The 15015-nt window shown below is 42.9% G+C and overlaps 1 long non-coding RNA gene across 1 annotated transcript; it reads left to right on the top strand.

Moving 5' to 3' along the window:
- The first annotated feature begins 2864 nt into the window (after positions 1–2864).
- Positions 2865–4838, top strand: LOC123622150. The gene is made up of 3 exons (XR_006729425.1): positions 2865–3123; positions 4059–4209; positions 4590–4838. It is a non-coding gene; the product is annotated as an uncharacterized LOC123622150 (long non-coding RNA).
- The last annotated feature ends 10177 nt before the right edge of the window (positions 4839–15015 follow it).

The raw sequence follows: 15015 nt of genomic DNA, 5'->3' as shown, positions 1-15015 counted from the left end.
CCTGAGGGCTCTGCACTTTTTTCCTACTCCATACTTATGACTAAGTTTCCCTCATTACAACCTCCAACAGTCCCAATAGCTGTTCCCATCCCATCATGGGCCTAGGTACCCAATTCTGCCTTCCCAGTTAGACGTATGTACTAGCCAACCTGTAGCAACTATACAAGGAGATTTATTTAAATCTCACGGGCTTGACACAGTAAGAGTTTCTGTCATTCACAATGCATGTCACTGCGGGTGGTCAGTGGGAAGTCATCCACGCCATAATTTAAGGAACCTGGATTCTCCGTTCTGGAGCTCTGTCATCTTCCAGGGCCTCTACATCCATTCTGTAGCACATGGATCAAGGAGTCATTTCAACTTTTAAGACTATTTTTTTTTCTATGTCTTGTAGAGATGGGGTCCCATTTTCGCTCAGGCTGGTCTTCAACTCCTGAGCTCAAGCAGTCCTCCTGCCTTGGCTTCTCAAAGTTCTAGGATTATAGGAGTGAGCCACCGCACCCAGCCCAAGAGTTATTGTTTAAGAAATACATTTTGGAAGGCGATAGTTGCTATAGATAGTGATTCCTTTGATGGATCTGGGCAATGTAAGTTGAAAGCTTTCTGGAAAGAATTCACTGTTCTAGCTGCCATTCAGAACATTCATGATTCATGGGAGGAGGTCAAAATATCACCATGAACAGGAGTTTAGAAGAAGTTGACTCTAACCCTCATGGATGACTGTAAGGGGCTCAAGGTTACAGTAGAGGAAGTCATCGGAGATGTGGTGGAAATAGCAAGAGAACTAGAATTAGAAGTGGAGCTTTAAGATATTACTGAATTGCTACAATCTCATAATAAAACTTGAATGGATGAGGAGTTGCTTCTTATGGATGAGCAAAGAAAGTGGTTCCTTGAGATGGAATCTACTCCTGGTGAGGATGCTATGAACATTGTTGAAATGACAACAAAGGACTTAGAATATTACATAAACTTAGTTTACAAAGCAGTGACAGGGTTTTAGAGAATTTACTCCAATTTTGAGTGTTCTACTGTGGGTAAAATGCTATCAAACAGCATCGTATTCTACAGAGAAATTTTTCATGAAACACAGAGTCCACTGATGCAGCAAACTTCATTGTTTTCTTTGAAAAAATTGCCATAACCACCCCAACCTTCATCAGTCACCACCCTGATCAGTTGGCAGCCATCAACATTGGGGCAAGGCCTTCCACCAGCAAAAAGATTACAACTTGCTGAGGCTGAGAGATTGTTAGCATTTTAAGCAATAAAGTATTTAAAATAATATTTAAGGTATGTACATTTTTTAGATATAATGCTATTGTATACTTGATAAACTACATAATAGTGTAAATGTAACCTTTATATGCACTGGGCAACCAAAAAAAATTGTGTGATTCACTTTATTGCATTGGTCTGCAACTAAACGTGCAATATTTGAGGTATGCCTGTAATTGACATCTATAAACTACTTCATCCAAAAACAACAGAATACACATTCTTCTTGATTGAACATTCACCAAGAAAAACCACTTTCTGAGCCATAAAACACTACTCAACAAATTTAAAAAAATAGAAATCATACAGTGTCTGCTCTTAGCTTACAATGGAATCAAACTAGAAATCAATATCAGAAAGATAGCTGGAAAATCCTCACATACATGGAGATTAAACAGCACACTGCTAGACAGCACATGGATCAAGTAAGAAATCTCAAGAGAAATTTTAAAAATATTTTGAACTAAATGAAAATGAAAACACAACATACGAAAATTTGTGGGATTCAGTGGAAGTAGTGTTTAGAAGGAAAATTTATATTCACCGTACTGACTGAATATATTAACAAAGGAGAAAGGTCTAAAATCAATCATCTAAGATACCTATTAGCATGGCACTGACAACAACAAACGCTGCTGAGGATATGCAACAACAGCAGCTCTCATTCATTGCTGGTGGGAATGCAAATGGTGTAGTCACTTTGTAAGACAGTTTGGTGGTTTCTTACAAAATGAAACATACTTTCACCATATAATTCAGCAACTGCCCTCCTTGGTATTTTCCAAAAGTATTTGAAAACACGTCCACACAGAAATGTGCACATGGATGTTTATAGCAGCTTTATTCATAATTGCCAAATCTTGGAAACAACAAGGATACCCTTCAGTAGGTTAATGGATAAATAAACTGTGGTACATCCAATGTAATATCATTCATTGCTAACAAAAGAACTATCGAGCCATGACAAGACATGGAGGAAACTTAAATATATGAAGGGTTGTCTGGAAAGTACACAGCCACATGGATTGGTGGGGGCAGAGAGGAATATATATCTGGTTGCTGTCTCTATGGGTATGTTCACTTTATGAAAATTCACTAATGGTCTCTGCATGTATGTGTGATGTACATGAGGAAAATATATGGCAATTGCCCTAAAAATCATTTTATGGAAAATAAATTATTTCTACAATATTTGATTAAATGAAAAATGTTAGAAACAGCATTTATAATCTGATGCCGATTTGATGAAAAACACATGAATAGATATAGATTGTATATGGGTAGAGGTAAAGATTAGATATCAATATAGATGATATGCATATTGATGTAGTAGAAAGACTGGATGCATATATACTAAGTTATCAACAGTTGTTATCTCTGGGTAGTGAATAACTACTACCTTATTACTTTTCTTTGTTCTTGTCTGGTTTTCAAATTTTTTTTCAAATTTCTAAAATAAAAATTTATGAAATTCTGAAGAATTCATTTTTACAATAATAAGAGGGGTATGAGGTATAAGAGAAGGAAAGTACTCCGTGAGAAGCCAGTGCCCAGCCAGGGAGTGCTGAGCAGAGGAGGAGGAGGAGGAGGAGAGGAGGCAGAACCAGATGGGGCGGTGAGAGTCCAGCCACCTGTTCTCCCAGCACCCTGCCTGGAAACCTTTTCTACCCCCAGCAGAGCCTGGTAAAACCCCGGGACTCCTGCCAGCTTACACACAGATGTCCAAAGTCAGTATGATGAAGTGGTTTATTCTCCAGTTGCTGATAGTCCTCTGCATGGTGGTCCTGCCAGTGACGGGAAAATGGAAAGGAAGAGTTTCTTCTGTGATTCTATTGTCAGATTACAGTAGGTATTCTGGCTGGGTTTCATTATGAAAAGTGGGTAGAAAACAAAAGGGCTTTGCCTAGTCGACTTGCAGACAGGAGCCCGGGGCTGGCACACGCACAAACATAGTTCCTTTTTTGAGCGGAACACCAGCTAAATGTTTAGTTCTCAAGCTTGAGATCTCCTGATGTTACAAGTCATACAATGTTTTTATGTGTGTTTAGAGGACTGTGGTGGCCATGTTGAGGTTTTGTCCAGGAAGACACTTAGCAATGAAGAGCTCCACCTGGTTCAGAGCTTGCGTGGAGGGCACCTAGCTTGAGCTACCAGGAATCCATGTCCTCAGTTCAAGGAGGAACACCAAATTGGGAAAGGGCTCCTAATTTCTTGAGATGTACCCCTTTTAAAGGGAACTGAATATTTTAGCACATTGGGCGTAGAGCAGAAAAATAAAATTCATGCTTGATGGACAGAAGTTTGGAACCACTGGTGTAAAAAAAAAAATGAAATCTATAGAATTGAGGATAGGGTGGTGGGCAGATAGCAACTCATAAAAGCTTCTGGCAAAGAGCTGAGTTTTTTTGAAGCCGTTTCAGCCAGAAGAGGAGAAGCGTAAGTACAGGCAGGCTCTTTCCCTGCCCTGGAACTCAATTCCCCCCACCCTATAAAATGAGGGTATGGGACTAGAAGATCTTTCAGGATTCTTTGCCCTAAGAATTGGACTCAGGTTCTGTGAATTTAAATTCAGGTATGGGAGTGACTTCATAGTGTTTGGGTTTGTTGCAGGGAGGGTGGATGGTGACTGGATCCTTACTCCAGGAACCAAAAAGACTACCCAGATCTTTGGGCAGGGAGAGGAAGAAGGAAGTCAATGGAGTGGATCCTGGGGCTTTGGAGGGGCTGATAAGAGTGAGAAACACCTTTCTGGGAGTCACTGCTCACGTATTGCTTCTCAGTTTTATCAAAGGGGAAACTGAAACCGTGCTCAATGACTCCCTTGGATGGGCAGTGCAGCACCTTCTGCAAGAGACATCTGGAATGTCAGACTGGTCAACATTGCTGCAAGGCCTTCTGTGGAAATGTCTGCCAGTCTTTGGAAAAAAACAGGTAGGATCTAAAAAGCACCTTTCCCTTCTGGTTCCCAAAGACTATGGACCCTCAGGTTGTAGGGAAACAGACAGCAGGACACTATGTCTTCCCAGTCCCAGTATCCAGTCCAATCTGGGGACTCCACTTCCTCATCCTAGCCCCAGAATCCCCACTTTCCACTCACAGGCGCCACCTTATTTTAGCCAAACCTCAGGAGGTCTGGCATTTACAGCTCTGCTCACTGGACTTAAGACATCCTGGGAGAAGCCTTGTGTGGGCATCTTCTAAATCCCAGAAAACCTCCCTGCCCCCAGGGTTTGGGAGGATTGGTTATGCTTAAATAGATCTCTCTCTCCAGATTGTGTGGCTCCTGAATTCGTACCCCTTTTCTCTTTCAGAGAGCAGTGATTGGCCGTAAAATCAGCAACATGATTCCCAGTGCTGAGTCCTTAAACCATCAGTGAGAGTTGGAGGATACCTGGGAGGTCTTGGAAGAGCGCTACATGACTTCCTGCAGAACCATCTTTTTGCTGCAGTTGTGGTTTGGGTAGTGTGCCCAGGGCAATGTCTCCTCTACCTGTCAACCTGCTTCCCTGAGCTATTATGTTAGCAGCCTTAAGTCCTTGCCAAATAAACTGTGCACGTAACCCAGGATCCTTGTTTCTTTTTCTATAGTCCCACAACTGTTTGCTGCCCCAAATATTTGCTCTAACCCTGCCTTTTGCCTAAGCCCCCAGCCCTTGCCTCCTAGTTTGGATTTCCCTATCTTCTTGCCCTTTGGAGGCTTGGCCAGGACTCCTGGACTCTCCTTATCTTTATGGATTGACTGATATTGCTGGAAAAAACTGCTTATGTGTGGAATGTTCTTAGGGCTGCAGGAAACACTGTCTTTCAGGGTGCAGCCTTTCTCCCCTTATCTTAGGCCTGTGATTCTGGTAGGTACCCTCCCTTTTAACTAATCCATAGGGGTGTTATGCAATCTTACATAAAGGTGACAGCCCCAATGGTCTGGAATTGGAAGGAGATGACATTGGCCACTTTACCCAGTACTCTTCCCAGACAATGCCTAATTTGTTACTGTAACTTATCCAGTAATTTGGGATCTGTGAGGCTCTTTTAAAATGTAAATATTGCTAGAAAGAATAAGAAACTTTCAGAGGGTTATAGAGAGCCTACCATGTGCCCAGATTGTGGCAAGGGCCACTTCCCATGAGTAGAGCTGTCACCATTATATATTTGCTGGCATATAGCTCAAAGAAAGGTTAAGTTGTATGAGCCAACCAAGTAGAAACCAGGGAGGGGTATGACAGAAAGGACCAATGGGACACATAATCAGTGCCATAAAGAGTGGAGAGAGGGGTTGCTGTGGGCTGTGGTATCAGGGCAGCCTTCCTGGAGGAAGGGATGCATGGTTTTATTCTGAGGGACAGGATGGAATTGATATACCTCAGGGTGAAACTTATTTTTCCTTCCATGACAAGATTTAAATATAGAATTTGGGGGGGAGAAGAAAGAAAACTTGAATGAAATGAAAAGCTGATATCCCCCCACCCCAAAACAACAGGTGAAGCCCAGACATGGTTGGATCATAAACTTGTTAGTAAGCTCCATGACCCTTGCACATTCTGATTTGCCAACTTTTCCTTTTGAGCTTCTGCTGTTATACCTATAAAATCTGCAGAGCCCAAGTGTTGTGCTGTAATTAGCAAATGGGAACAAATAGGCCCAGACTGAATCTACCCAAGTTCACTCAGCAAGCTGGTGATGAATGGGTATACAGACTCCCTTCTCTAAACCCCTCTGTACTTGAGTTTCTTGTGTCTATTTCAGGGAGTAGAGCTGTGCTTAAAGCGGGGAGTCCAGTGGGGAGTAGAGTTGAAGAGGGGCACTGTGCAGAAAGATCCCTAACTGAGCTGGGCCATGCAGGACAGGTTCTTCTGGACTAGTGGGGAATGACTGCCTTAGGCCAAACCCAACGAACTGTTTCCTGCTGAGAAATTAGAAGGAAGAAGCATTGAGGAAAACCTCTGAGGCCACCTGGCAGATACGACAATCTAATTGACCCCCAAGCCTGCTGAGGAACACCCTGCGCCTTTGTACTTGGTTGTCTTCTTTCAGAGCCTATGTTACCGAAAGCTCAGCACTTGTCCCCAAGGCAGCATCAGAAGAACAAGGACAAGTGGTTTGAGGAGAAGAAAAGAGAAGTTTTTAACTTGTTGGCAAATGAGGAGGCTGGCAGACTCCTGTCTCAAAGTACCAATGTCCTACATCTGAGCAGAAGTACAGAGCTTTTAAAGGTTCTGATTAATCCCATAATTCCGTCTTTGGCTAAAACAATCTTGTATCTTGTGGCCTCTGCCCAGATTCATCCCATCTTCGACTAAGACAATGTCATGACCTCCACAGGGGCAATTCCCTTGAGCCGTTGCTTGTGGCACAAAGGACAAAGGATACTCCCTTGCCCCTCCCGACCACTGGAGGGATGGGGTTTTAGTTCTCAAAGCAGAGATATAGGTTTTAGTTCTCAAAGAGGGGTAAGGGTGTTCTGAAGAGACAGAAAACATTTTTACCCTTTTCCTGGCCATTTTCTCTGTTACATATTCCCCACTGTCAATGTTACCCATCTATTTCTATAGGAGGAGGGGAAACGTAGTCATCAAGCTACTTCCTGCTGAATTGGGGCAATGTTTTAGATGGAAGTTCAGATTATCAGGTGAAAAAGGCCATAAGCAATTACTACAACCACAAGGATCGACAAAGTGAAGTGGACTGTCACCTTGTGCACAATTTCTGATATGGGGCTGGGTTAGAAAAGAAACATGGGATCTCTGAGTGAGAGATATTAGTTGTACCCTCTAGATGATCCAAGAGACTGGCTTCTGCACATTCAGAAATCACCTACAGAAATACTTGTCCCAAACGAGGTTTAGGATGACACCTAAAGACAAATCAACAGAAGAGGTGATAGATCAGGGAAATCCTTACTGAAAAGTTGTCCCTCTATCCCACAGACAGAACAAATCACCAAAGAAAGATTAGCAAAAATTTCCACACTTTCATTTTTTTTCTTCTTCTCAAACAGATACTTTAGATCACCTAAAGGCTGGCCCCTTCATTGGAGGCTACGCCTCTTTACTTTGGTATATGGACCCAAGGTTTCACTTCTGGCAATTTCAACAAGGTGGGAGTTGTTAGAGGCACTTCATAGGGTCCCTTCCATTTCTCTGCTTCCAACTGGGGCAGGGACTCAAAAGAGGCAAGCTCATGCATAGTGTTTAGCACCTGACCCACTCTTTCGACATACTATTTTACTATTATTTTTTTAACTCGTGGGTGTATTACCATACTTACTTTGGTGTGCTAGGAAGGGTGTCTCATAAACTATTTCTTAGAGGCTTAACTTAAGCCTGCTTCTAAAGGCTACCCTCATCCAAGAGGGCAAGCGGCAATATCTTATCCCACTTTTGCTGGGTTCCATGTAATTTTCATTTTAGGTGTAGGACTTCAGTTGTTTGCTGTGTTACCTCTGCTACAAAGGAGTGTCCATTATCACTGTTGTGAAATGCCCAGGCCTCTGCAGAGTGTGCTCCTGGGTCCTGTTGAAATGGGTGCTTGCTTGTGTCCTCGCTGGAGGAGGAGGAGCTTCTGAGCCGTCTCTGTAGCTGCCTGTCCATGGCATCCATCCCCAGCATGACATTCTCTATCTGCTCGGCCTCCTTCCCTGAACTGAACTATGTGCATGCTTGCTGAGGCCCTAACTTCAAAGCGTCATAGCAGTCTCCTGTGTACTTCACCAAGCCCCGGTATGCACCCAGCAGGAGCTTGGCGGTGCACCCCCCTTGGAGGGGAGCTTCCACTGCTTCTGAAACAACCCCCAGGCCTTCTGCTGCTCGCCCAGGTCCACCTCCTGGGCCAACTCTGATGAGTTTCTCAGCTGCCTCTTGCCTATGGCTGCCTTGCTGCCACCTCGCCCCTCCCCCACTGCCCCGTGCCTGACTGCAGAGCACCAGGCACAGCTGGTGCCTGAGATCAGGGTGGAAGCCAGGGAAAGTGGCCCTCAGGACCACTTCTCTCTATGTGGCTAATGCCTATCAAATTCCCACTGTCAATTTTGCCCAGGGCTCCTGTGGGGATATTTGGGGGCAAGGGGTTTTGGGCCCCCTCCTTTGCTGTCTGAGTCCTGGACTTAAAAAAAAAAAAACAACTATTTGCTTTTCTGGAGGCTTCCTGCCATGCAGAGTTCTTTACAATTTTGGACAATGTTCCTTTCAAGGTCCTTCTTTCCAAAAAGTCAGTCTGGGATGGCTTTTTCACCCATTCCTTTTGACTGCCTCAAAGGACCCTTCCAGCTGTTCTTGCACATTCGAGCCTCTATCTGATATTGTTGCAAATTGCCCACCGTGGCTATGGGTTCTCCCTCTGGCCCAAGTTGAGTTTGCTGCCAGGAGAGACCATTCTGAAGCCCGAGTCATAATTTACTGGGTGTGGGACTGAAGAGTTAGTTCAGGGGGTGTCCTACCCACCCGGCCCCTCCCATGGTGCTACGATGGCAGCAGCAGCAGGCATCCCTTCCCCCTTGCTGCACACCACTCAGTGGCAGGCCACAAGCACTGTCCTCCCTCCTGCCTGATCTGCCCCCAGGCTGTGGCCCTGCCTGGTACCTCACCTGGGCCAGCTGTGAGGGTTCTGGCAGGAGCAGGAGGATCTCATTTATCAAAAATCATACAAACATAGATCATTTTGTATATCACAAACAATGAGTTTACTTCAAGCAGACAGCTTGAGGTAAACTCAACATTTTAATTCTATGGTTGCAGGTCGACCATTTGATCTCTGAATTTTAAAAGAACCAACAGCTCAGAATAAACCAGGGACCATCAACCACTACTTTTCCTCATACTCCAGACAAGTGGTATCACAGTAATCTTTAGACATAGGTACAAAAACTCACCAGACGAAAACTCACAATCAAACACAAATGATATAGGGAATTCCCAACACAATCTGAAATGCCAAGACCTGTCAGTCAAGTGGGAATTTTCATTTAAGAGCCGCTTCTCCCAACACTCCAGCAAGGACACCGGATTACAATAACACCATTCTCTTTACTATAAGTTAAACATGCAGCCAGTGTTTTTTCCCAAGGGACTCTGTTTCCTTATGTTGCAATAAAACTCACAAATAATAAAGATAAACAATATAGAGAACTCGCAACACAAAATTCCAGGGTCTATCAAACAAATGGGAACCCAAAGGGACCAAACGCCACCCCAACTGGCACTTCAGACGGTGCCTCAAACGGTCTGCCCCGGTGCTGGGGGGTTCACAAATGGGGATCGAAAGGGTCATTTTCTAAATGTTTTCTGTCTTGTTAGGCTGCCTCTTTCCTGGTCCTTCAGCAAGACTGAGCAGGCTGCTTTCAAAATTTTTTTTTTTTTGAGGTTTTTATTATTTCTGCCCTCTGATTCTCTGGGTTTCCAGCTTCTCTAGCACCCAGCCTTGAATACATGAGGCAAAAACAAAACCCAAGGATGGCAACTGCTGTGTTGTTTTCCAGGTCCCAAGGTCTGCCTGGCCCCTGGTGCCTTTCAGAGTCTTCTTGTGCTTGTGTATTTATATATTCCTCCAAGAATATATAAATACAAGCTGGTTTCCTTGAATGGGAGCAGAGTGAGAACATTTGCACATGTGTGTAGTCCGAGAGATCTGAAGCTATGAATTTAACTCAAAATAGTGTGAGTTGTTAGGGTAACATTTAAAACAAACTGATTCTTAAGAGTGTTCCTTTAAATGGAGGATTCCAAGAAATTCTGTAGATAAAAGTGCCATTACATACATAGGCTTCCATTAAATGAGCTCACAATTAAAAAAAAGTACACATAGCTTAAGAAAACAAGATGAAAAAAAGTCACAAGAAACAAGCAGCAGAGATCCACAAAGGCTTCAGATATTGAAATTCTTGTATGTAGTGTATAAATGAAAGTGTTTAAAGAAATTAAATAAAATGGAAGGAAAGGAAACAGAAGAGGACCTTAACAGCAGCATAGCTGAGGGAAAAAAGAGAAGAAAAATGACCAGCATGTCTGAAACAGTACCAAATAGAACACACAGAAATAAAATCTAGAACAAGAAAAAACAAAAACAAAAATACACTATTTGACTAACAAAGGATTTTTCAGGAGAGGAGCAATGAAAGCCTGAAAACAGTAGAATAATATTTCCAAAGTGCCGGTAGAAACCAGCTGCTGTTAGCTCTGAATACACAATAAAACGTTCTTTCAAGAGGAGGAACAAAGACATTTCAGACAACAAAAATTCAGAAAGTTAACTGCCACCAAATCTTCACTAGAGGAACTTCTAAGGAATGTCCTTCAGGAAGAAGAAAAATGAACTCAGAAACAAATCTAAGGTGCAAGAAAACGTGGAAAGTAAAGAAAATGGGAAATATGGACAATCTTAACAGAATATTAAACATATTAACAGTGATAAAATATTTTATCTGTGTGGTTTAAGAAAAAACAAGCTATAACCAAAATTGATAGCATGTTAAAGTATTCAAGAATTTGTATTGTTCAGAAAAAAGGGTAAAGATGTTGACTAGCTTAGATCTTGTCAATTTAAGTAATTGTGTTAAATATATATAATTTAAATTCCAGAATAATCACTAAAAGAACAGGAATGCATGACAAAACTTCCAAACTATGACAGTAGAGAGAATTAGAAAAATCGGAGTAAGAGAAAACTAGATCAAAAGAAGAGAGAACGTTGAGGGGAAGAAACGTAGAAATAGGATTCCTGATTGTGTCTCTGGGGTAGGAAGGGCACACAATAAAGACATGCATTTGAAATGTAAAAGACAAACCAATAAAGGTTTTAAAAGCTCACTCTTTATCCTGGGAGATGTTTGTAATGCATTGTAACTGATGAAAGGCTAGGATTCATAGAACTCGGTAAGAAAAAGTCAGACAATCCTAGAGAACAATGAGCAAAAGACTTGAACAGGAAATCACAAGAGAGGATGTCCAAGAAGTTCGTAAAGATAGGAAAAGGTGCTCAACCTCATTAATATTTAAGACATTCAAATGAAGCCCACAATGACGTACTTCAACACTCCCATTAGGATGGTAAAAGCAAAAAGATCCCGACAATACTATGTACGGCATAGATGTGGAACAATAGGAATTCCTGACTCCCAGTGGTAAGATGGCGAATTGGTATAAATTCTTTGGGAAATAGTTTGGCATCAGCTGGAGAAGTTGAAGATACACATCCCCTGCGACCCAGCTCAGTGCATAACCTGCAAGAATGCCTCCCCTCGTGCTCCAGCAAACATGTACAAAGCATTCATAGCAGCTGTCTTCTTAGTCACCGCAAACTGTAAACAACCCAGACGGTACCATAAAGATATTGTGTATATTCATACAATAGATGATACAGCAATGAAAATGAATAAAATATAGCTACACACAACACTGTGGATGAAACTCAAGAATATAATGTTGAGCACAAAAAGCCAGGCACAAAAGAATACATCCCACGTGACTCCATGTAGATAGAGCAGAAGCAGACACAAGCAAAAATATGTTCTGGGGAATACATACTTAGAATTTGAAAATATGAAAAACAGCAAGGAAGTTATTACCATTAGCCACCTTCATGAGAGCAGGAAGAGGCTGTGATTGGGAAAGAATAAGCACAGAGCGGGAAGTGTTGGAAATCTTTCCCCCAATCCCAGAATAGTTTAATGCGTGATCACTAGATAATAGTTTGTCAAATTGAACATTAATGTTCAATACATATTTTTATTTTTATATATTTTTTGCACAATGTATATTTTTCAAAAAGGAAAAGTAGTTCTTCCTCTTTTTCTCTCCTTTATTTTCTCCCAAAGCCTTTAGGCAGGGCAGAGTAAGGTAGGCGTTTGCCCCAAGGGGAAGGAGCCACGGTGGCTCTGTGTGGGTGTCTGAGCTGGAACAGGTCAGCAGGGCACCTCTGTAGGAGGCTGGCTGGCACGGGGCACTGGAGCCACAGGTGGGTGAGAATACCCAGTGAAGGGGTAGGGAGCAGCGTGGCATGGAGAGTCAGCCTGAGCAGGGTGAGAAGGAATTCCCCTGGGGCTGGGGACAGCTGGCACAGAACCAGAACTGAGTGGGGTGAGGAGAGCGTCTATGCCGGGAAGCAGCTGAGTAAGGAGCCTCAGGGCTGGAGATGGGTGAGGAAGCCGTGTTCCCATACAGAGGAGGCCCGGTGTGGACTTTCAGAACTGAAGGAGTGTGAAGAGGGTGTCCACGGGGGGTGGGAAGACAAGACCCAATACGAGGTAACAAAACGTGAGCAGAGTGAGAAGGGTGCCCATGCTTGGGGAAGCCAGACTTGGAGGGTCAGGGCCCAAGGGGTTGGAGGACATCTAGAAGTTGGGGTGGTCTTCTATGGGGAGTCAAGACCAAGCACAATGAGAAGGGGTTCCTCAGAACTGCGCCATCTGTTGCACGGAATCAGAGCCTAAGCAGGGTGAAGAGGGCATCAATGCATAGGAGGAAACCTGTGGGGAGTGCGGACGCCATTACAAGATGGCGCCGATTTCCGGTGGCTTGGCTGAGGTAAACAAGTGTGGCGCATGCGTAGTACATCTGTAGGTCTGTTACATAAGTATGCATATGAGGTTTTCTGGCTTGGCCTATTGGTGACCGCTTGTGATTGATTGTGGCCTATCACTGTTACTTCCTGTTTCCCTGAGAGTATATTACTGTGTGAGAGCTTGTGCTCAGGGTCTTCCGCATCTTGAAGCTTAGAGGGATCCCCAATAAAGCACTGTTAGAAGAACTCCTGTTGCCGCGTCATCCTTGCTGGCGAGGCGGGCGCGACAGAAACCGATGTGTCTGTTGGAGCCCGAGTAGGGCAAGATGGGCATCTACAGAGTGAGCAGCCCAGTGTGGAGTGTCAGAACCTGAGCAGGGCGGAGTTTGGTATTTTCTCAAAAGAACAAACAAATACACACACACACATGTTTAAACATATATACATATCTGTATATATACTTTTTAAAATGACATTTTAGAATATTTAAAAAGTTAAAATGGAACTAGTAGTAATAGGTTATATTATTATTCACAATTATTCATTCCATCCTTCCTTTAAGAGGATTACATCCCTGCCCGTTGCCTTGCGATGTCCAGAACCTCCTGTGGAAGGAATACACATCCCTGCCTCATTGACTTTGGGCTTGACTGAGAGCTGTGCTTTGCCCATTGGAACATGAGCAGATGAACACATGCATTGTGAGTTTTGCACTGTGGGTTTCTGCAAGTGCCTTTGTTTAACCCCTCTGCCACAAGAAGGAGCCTGGTCTGTGTAGAGAATGCTTCTTCACTCTGAGTCCCACAGCCTGGAGTAGAGCACCCACCCGGAACAAAGCAGCAGACAACTCACAACCTAGATGTATCTTGAACAAGAAAACACTTTTGTTGTGACAAGCCACGGAGAGTTCAAAGTTACTTGTACCCCAACAAAAGCAAAACTAAAATACAGTTGATTGTCATTATTTATGGTAGTTATGTTGTATGAAGTCACTGCAAACACAGAATTAGCACATACTGAGCTATTGCTCTTTGGGAAACACAAGGTTAGTCTTCTGTGAGCCTCTCGCCACAACGTTTTCATCATCTGATCAATACGTCACCTTGTGTGCTTCTGTTTAAAGACACCTTATATAATATATACTGTTGTTTCATTAACACTGAATCATGACCACGAGCACTAGAACTCAGGCCTGGATGAAGCTTATCGAACACATGCATTTTCTTTGTAAGGCACGTCACAGCCTTCTTGCACTTAGGAACACTAGACAGCACTTCAGCACAACTCTTGGGGCCCATATTAAACAGCAAAACCACCAACAAAAAGCACAAAATGGTGAAAGGGGGCACTAAACAGACTGCAGAAGGGACACCGCAAAAACGACACTTGTTTACAGTATGAGAGCTGAGACAAGGCAGAGCAGCATCTTTCTTGACTTCAGCTCGGAACGTGCATGTTGGTGACTCACGCTTTTTGCCGCTCTTCACGTGTCCCTGAACAGCTGCAAAGCATCACGATTATTGATTCTAGGATGACAAATAATGTTAGCAAGGAGGCACATTCACAAGTGCACAACCTGGGAACTGTGAAAACAGAGTGCAGCAAACTCATGAGATTGTAGAAATGAATCCAAATATGTCATCAGTTCCCATAAATGTCAGTCAATAGGTAAAGACTGCTGGACTGGATTTTTACATTGTAGATTTACGCTATTTGAAAAATAAACATAAGCACATGGAATGGTTGAAAGCAGAAACATAGAAAAGAGACCAGGCAAATGCGAACAAAAAAGAGAAGATTCAGTTAGGTTAATATCAGGCACTAGAAAGCTCTAAGATAAAGATTCATTTTAGGGATAAAGAAGGCGTCACTAGATAACGGCGAAAGATCCAATTCACCAGGAATGCATCTGTATTTACCTAAATCAATAGAATCAGGACATATAAAGCAAACATGGATGTGATTACAAGCATAACTTGAGAAATCTGTGGCCGTGTTGACAGCCTTCAACTCACCTTTCTCAATTATTGATAGGTGAAAAGGACAAAGAATTAGAAAGATCTAAAATTTTTGAACATCACACTATGGAGATATACATGGAGTACTCAGAAGAGTACTATTCTTCCTAGGTATCAGAATGTAGATAGCTGAGCAAGAGTTATTTAGAAGATAATGTTTTTGGAGGAGTCTTACTTACTCTGCCTGAACTTAGGGCAGGGAGTGTTAAAGAGATGCATGGAAGCTAGT

The sequence above is a fragment of the Lemur catta genome, chromosome 17 (genome assembly GCF_020740605.2).
Source record: "Lemur catta isolate mLemCat1 chromosome 17, mLemCat1.pri, whole genome shotgun sequence".
Taxonomy (NCBI): domain Eukaryota; kingdom Metazoa; phylum Chordata; class Mammalia; order Primates; family Lemuridae; genus Lemur; species Lemur catta.
This window is presented reverse-complemented; position numbering and strand designations above follow the sequence as displayed.